Below are 7,013 nucleotides of genomic sequence, written 5' to 3'. Positions count from 1 at the left end.
TCTTTAGTACAAAAGTTTGGGTCTTTCAGAAATATGAAAGTTTAGAAAGGGGTTCTTTCATAAAATGATGCATGGCCCATTAGAAATAAGAAAGGTTCATTCTAGGCCCACGTGGCCCATAATGCTAAAATCTTAGGAATGTGGGTCCACTTAGGGCCCAATTAAGGTTCCTATGCCCAAAATAGTCAAGTTGAAGGTTTATTGGTCCATTAGGCCCAATAAGAGAATCCTAGTTCATGTTAAACTTGAACTGGAATTTTTAGGGTTTTCAACACATATTTGACTATAAGAAATGTGTTGTATAAGATTTTGAGCTTTAATGAAGAATGTTGATTAAGTTTGTTGTCATTGGATAAGTATAGGTTACACTATAAAAAATTAGGGTTACACGCATCACAGAAGAGAATGTTTACATGAGACTAGAATTTCCTAGCCAAGATGCTAGTTGTGACATCATCCCCCCGTTAGAGGGAATTTCGTCCTGAAATTCTTTTGAAAGATGGACTTAAGAATGAGAGAATATGTGAGGGTACTTCTGCTTCATTTGGTCTTCGCGTTCCCATCAGAATTCTGGTCCACGCTTAGCGTTCTATCGAACCTTCACAATCGGAATGCGGCTCTACTTCGTACGCTTCACTTCCCTATCCAATATCTCGAATGGTTCTTCGAAAAACAGGGGATTCTCGTTTATCTCGATCTCTTCCAAAGGAATGACAAGAGTTTCGTATGATAGGAACTTTTTCAAATTCGAGTCGTGGAACACGGGGTGTACATGGCTGAGCTCCGAAGGTAGCTTCAACTTATAGGCTACCGGACCAATTCGGGCGAGAATCTCGAATGGTCCGATGTATCGAGGGTTCAGTTTTCCCCGTTTCCCAAAGCGGATCATTCTTTTCCAGGGAGAGACTTTCAATAGTACCTGGTCTCCGACTTGGAATTCCAGAGGCTTCCGTCGTTTGTCAGCATAGCTCTTATGTCGATCTCATGACGCTTGAAGTCGGGCTTTGATTTGGATTATCTTTTCGGTCGTTTCCCGAATGATCTCTGGCCCTGTGAGAGTGCTGTCTGGTGATTGTCCTTTCGCTAGTTGAGTGTCACCCAACTCAGCCCAGTATAGAGACGATCTGCATTTACGACCATAAAGAGCCTCAAAAGGAGCAACCTTGATGCTCGTGTGATAACTGTTGTTGTATGAGAATTCAACCAAGGACAAGTGGGTATTCCATGACTTGCCGAAGTCAATCACACAGGCTCGTAGCATGTCCTCTAGTGTTTGTATGGTTCGTTCACTTTGGCTATCAGTTTGAGGGTGGTAAGCGGTACTCATGTCCAATTGCATTCCTATTGGCTTCTGAAGTGACTGCCAAAACTTTGAGGTAAACCTACTATCTCGATACGAGATAATAGACACCAGTACTTCATGAAGTCTTACGATCTCCTTGATGTAGATTTGCGTCAGTTTTTCCATCTTGTAGGATTCTTTTATTGGCAGGAAATGAGCGGATTTTGTTAACCTATCGATGATTACCCAGATAGCATCCAATCCGTCTGCTGTCTTTGGTAATTTGGTCACGAAGTCCATATCAATCCTTTCCCATTTCCACTCGGGTATCGCTGGCTATTGCAATAGTCCCGAGGGCTTTTGGTATTCCACTTTAACCTTGGTGCAAGTAAGACACTTGCCCACGTAAGTGGCGATCTCTGCCTTCATATTTGGCCACCAATAATGCTGCTTTATGTCCAGGTACATATTATCTGAACCCGAATGGATGGAATATCGCGTCTTGTGGGATTCATTCATGATCATTCCTCTGAATCCCCCAAGTTTAGGGATCCAGATTTTGTTCATGAAATAGTAAGCTCCGTCCTCCTTGACCTCAAAGTTCTTGTCCATCCCACGCAACATTTCATTTGCACCGTTCTCCGGCTTCAATGCATCTGTTTGGGCTTCCTTGATTTGAGAGGTTAGGTGGGATTGGATTGTTTTTTTTAAGGGTTTCGCCGGCCGACCTGAGTATTCCTTTCTGCTCAGGGCGTCGGCTACCACGTTAGCTTTTCCCGGGTGGTACTTGATCTCGCACTCGTAATCATTTAGCAGCTCAACCCATCTTCACTGCCTCATGTTTAATTCCTTCTGATTCAGAATGTGCTGGAGGCTTTTGTGGTCGGTGAAAATGGTGCATTTTGTACCGTAGAGGTAGTGCCTCCAAATCTTTAGGGCGAAGACCACCGCTCCCAGCTCGAGATCATGAGTAGTGTAATTTACTTCGTGTGTCTTTAGCTGCCTGGATGTGTATGCTATCACCTTCCCACGCTGCATGAGGACACAACCTAACCCTTGATTCGAAGCATCTCAGTAGACCATGAAATTTTCGGTTCCCTCTGGTAAGGATAGCACTGGTGCACTACAAAGGGCTCGCTTCAGGGTTTGGAAGGCAGCTTCTTGATTTTCTGTCCAGTTGAAAGACTCACCCTTTTGTGTCAACGTGGTAAGGTGTTTGGCTATCTTAGAGAAATTATGGATAAACCTCCGGTAGTAGCCTGCGAGACCCAAGAATTGACGGATTTTTGTTGGGGTTCTCGGGATAGCCCAACCTTCAATGGCCTTTATTATAGAAGGATCTACGTGAATCCCTTCCTTGCTGACTACATGACCCAAAAAGTTTACACTACGGATCCAGAATTCGCATTTGGAAAGCTTCGCATAAAGTTTCTCAGCTCTTAGGGTTTCTAAGATTTGTCGGAGATGTTGACCATGCTCTTATTTACTTCGAGAGTAGATAAGAATATCGTCGATGAAGACAATCACGAATTTATCCAGGAATGGGCGGCAGACTCGATTCATGAGGTCCATAATTGCAGCGGGGGCATTTGTCAAACCGAAGGGCATCACGACAAATTCGTGATGACCGTATCGTGTTCGAAAAGCAGTTTTGGGAATATCCTCTTCCTAAACTCGGAGTTGATGATAACCGGATCTCAGATCTATTTTTGAGAAATAACTAGCTCCTTGAATATGGTGAAATAGATCGTCGATTCGTGGAAGTGGGTACCGATTTTTGATGGCAAGCTTATTTAGTTCCCTATAATCGATGCACATTCTAAAGGATCCGTCCTTTTTCTTGACAAACAGGACTGGAGCTCCCCAGGGTGAGAAGCTTGGTCGGATGAACCCTTTGCTCTGGAGCTCGCTTAGTTGGCTGGATAACTCCTACATTTCGGCGGGAGCTAACCTGTAAGGTGATTTGGCAATTGGTGTGGCTCTTGGTATTAGGTCGATTCGGAATTTGACCTGTCTTTCTGGGGGTATTCCCAGAAGATCTTCTGGAAATACATCCGGGAAGTCACATGCCACTGGAATGTCTTGAATGTTTACTTCTTCTTTGGTCTTATCCACCACATGAGCGAGGAATGCATAGTTCTTGTTGTGTAGACACTCTTGTGCCTTGATGCACGAGATAAGACGAAAGTTGGCGCCAGGTTTATCGCCATAAATTATTAGGGTTTCGTGATTGGGGAGATGAAGGCGAACGGCCTTCTCGCAACACATAATATCAACATGGTGGGGGCTCAACCAATCCATGCCGATTATCACATCAAAACTCCTAATATTTACTCGCATCAAGTCTATTTGAAAGGAGTGATTGTTTAGTGTTAATGTGCACCCTACATAGATATCTTTGGTTGTTTCAGTTTTCCCATTAGCCATTTCCACCATGAAGGCTTCGTTGAGCTTCTGGGGTTGTTGATTTAGTAAGTGTTTGAATTTATTACTAACGAAACTTCGCTCCGCCCCACTATCAAATAAGATGCATGCGTACGAGTCGTTAATTAGGAACGTACCAGTAACAACTGATGGGTCCTGCACAGCTTCGCCTTGACCCATTGTCAACACTCTTCCTGCTGTTCCTGCCCCCTCATTGTTTGCTTTGGGGCAGTTGCGCCGGAAATGGCCGGTTTCTCCACACCCATAGCAGGTGTAACTGGCCCCAGCATTGCTGTCGTTGTTGTTGTTGTTGTTGCGATTGTTGTTGTTGTTGTTGTTGTTGTTTGACTGTTGGCTTTGTTGCGGATATGTTCTGCAGTACCTTGCAGTGTGACCCTTTCGGTTGCAGTTTGTGCGGTGCATCTCTCTACATTCTCCCTGATGGTGAAAATTGCATTTGCTGCACTTAGGTAGGGTCCCTGAGTATTGCTTGGGATTATTTGGTGTGGATGAGGCTGGAGCATGTAGTGTTGTGGTAGCTTGAGTAGCAGCATGGACAGCCACAGTTTGTTGCTACTTTGATGATTCAGAATTTTGTTTTCCCTTCCGCTTGTTGTTTTTCCCCTTCTTGTTCTCACCTTCTTTCTTAACTTCCGCTTCTACTGTTTTGGCACCCTTTTGTTGCCATGATCGTACAATTTCTTGGCCAGCCTCTTTGCACTATCATACGTCTCAGGGTTTGCTGCAATTACATTCCCTTGGATTGGCGCGGTTAATCCCCAGATGAATCTCTCGATCTTCTTCCCTTCAGATGTGATCGTTCCGGGACACAAGAGAGACAGCTCACTAAACCTGGATATGTATGCATCGATGTCGAAGTTTTGAACCGTGAGGTTCCATAGCTCTTGTTCCATCTTCTGAATTTCGCCCCTTGGACAGTATTCAACCAACAACATTTCCTTAAGCTCTTCCCATGGCATCGCGTTCACCACCGAGAGCGTCATGACCTCTACATGACCATTCCACCAAGAGAGAGCTTGATCAATGAATGTGCAGGCCGCAAACTTGACCTTGCACCCATCCGGACATCGGCAGATTTGAAAAACTGATTCCACCTTCTCTATCCATCGTGTCAGGGCTATTACGCCTCCTGTTCCATTGAAGGTTCGAATTTTGGCGTTGGTGAAGTCCTTGTAGGTGTAGGTTCTTGTGGTTCCGTGGTTTGTTCCCTGATTTGTGCTTCCGGTTCCCTGTCCGTTGCCTTCTCCGTTGTTTCCGTTGCGAATCTGCACAAGTGATGCAGTGACCGCAGCGGACACTGCTGCTTGGAATGCAACTGAGTTTATTTCTGGTGGGGTCGGTGTTGCGTTGTTTCCACGGTTGGGTCTTTGAGGCATCTTTCTGTCAAAGAACGAAAAGATGTTGAGTACATATCGCATTCCGAGTTTAGAATTTCACAGACTCGGCGAATCGATTTTGTGCATCTAAGTGACTCCATGTATTAACATAAAACAAGGAAACAAAACACATAGCAGATAACAACATCACGATAAAAACATAGAGCATTTCCATTAATAAAAATTGTTTTTTAATACATGAAAATTTGCCAAAAGGCATACAGTACATGGGGAAACACATGATCCGATAGCATGACGACCCTATGAGTAGTGTAATCACTTAAACATATGGTCGATAGTACATAGAATAATACACACAAGGAAATCATAATGATAGTGCATGAACACGTACTAGTCGCGACAGGGTGGGGCTGGTGGTGCTGACGATGAGGTGGATGCGCCCTGAAGTCTAGCCAAGTGGTGATCGGCGTCCTGAAGTCGGGCTTCCAAAGCTACCTGACGCATCTGGTAGTCCCTGACTACTTCGTGCGTCATCCTCTCCGTGTGTTCCATTGCGGCTCTCATGGCCACCACCTGGCCAGCGGTCGCCTGCGCCTGCTCGCTGATGTCGCGCGTCCTCCTCACTATCACAGGCAAGGCTCGGTCGGCGGGTCCACCGTGACTCAGGTCGTAGTAGTCCCAGTTCATACCAAATGGGGGTCGCACCCCTTACTGGCGGCTCCATCTCCAGATGTCGTGTGCCTATGGGGGCGTAGGTCCATTGGGGCCCATCCGGTATGGGGGCACCCTGGCCATGTACGGAGGATCGATGACTTCGGACCCCGTGTCTGAGTCATCTGTGTCGCTGCCCTCTGCCTCCTCCTTGTCCGAGTCGGCTACCGGTTCTGCCGGTCCTTCCACGGGCTCCTCTTTCGGTTCTTCTTCGGGTTCTTCATCGGGTTCCTCGGGTTCTAACCATCCATCATTTCCCTGATTGGGGAAATAGGGATATCCAGGATGATGAAATCTGGCCATCGATTCTGCACGAGGGGTGTAAGACGTTGTAAGAAAATGTATGCATATAGTATTTCCAAAATACTCCTAGAGTATTTTAATTATTAGTGTTTGAATTCCTGAGAAGTTTTGGATACGAGGTAAGTTTCTAGGTCAATTTCCAGCCATGATTACCCCCAAAACACATGTTGGTCATATTTTGAATAAATATAGTTGATCAGGCTATATTTATCCCCAATATGACTACATAACTGCCCGGGTTTAATCATAGTGTTCCATTTCCTCCAAAGACTTTTAATGTTACAGTTTTTATGTGTGCATTTTATTTAGAGTGTTTTAGTCCCACCGTATTTATAGTTGCATATCAAGTATGATTAGATATGCCAGTTCACTATATACAATGCTCTGATACCAATCTGTCACACCCCGAACCAGACGGCGGAAATGTTCGGCAGCTTGCGCGTGACTTCATCTTGTAATATCATCACAATTGTATATAATTGAAACAAGACAACATCGTCATCATGCATATCAAATACAACCAGCATTGTTTACATCAAGTACAATATCATAAATTATGTGTTCAAAATATTTAATGTATGTTGATAACAAAATATAACAAATTCCACCATTTCTTGCTGACCTTTCTTCTTAACTAACGATTCCCTGAGAATACAAGTTATTTTGAAAAACGTCAACATATATAATGTTGGTGAGTTCATAAGCATATTTGAATGAAAAGTTTTGAATCGTTTGTAAACACCAGAAAATACGATATTTTCTGAAAATGGTTTGAACGCGATGTATCAAAATCAAATATTAATGCATGTGTGTTTTCTATATTTGGAATGCAAAAAAAAATGTAATCCAGATAAAAACCCTGTATTTTCTGTAGTTCGTAAAAGATATTTTTTAACAGTTAATTCACCAGAAATCCGATATTTTCTGTTTATAAA

Source organism: Lactuca virosa, chromosome 6 (assembly GCF_052849685.1).
Source record: "Lactuca virosa cultivar CGN04683 chromosome 6, Lactuca_virosa_CGN04683_v6, whole genome shotgun sequence".
Taxonomy (NCBI): Eukaryota; Viridiplantae; Streptophyta; class Magnoliopsida; order Asterales; family Asteraceae; genus Lactuca; species Lactuca virosa.
Note: the sequence above shows the minus strand (reverse complement) of the source record.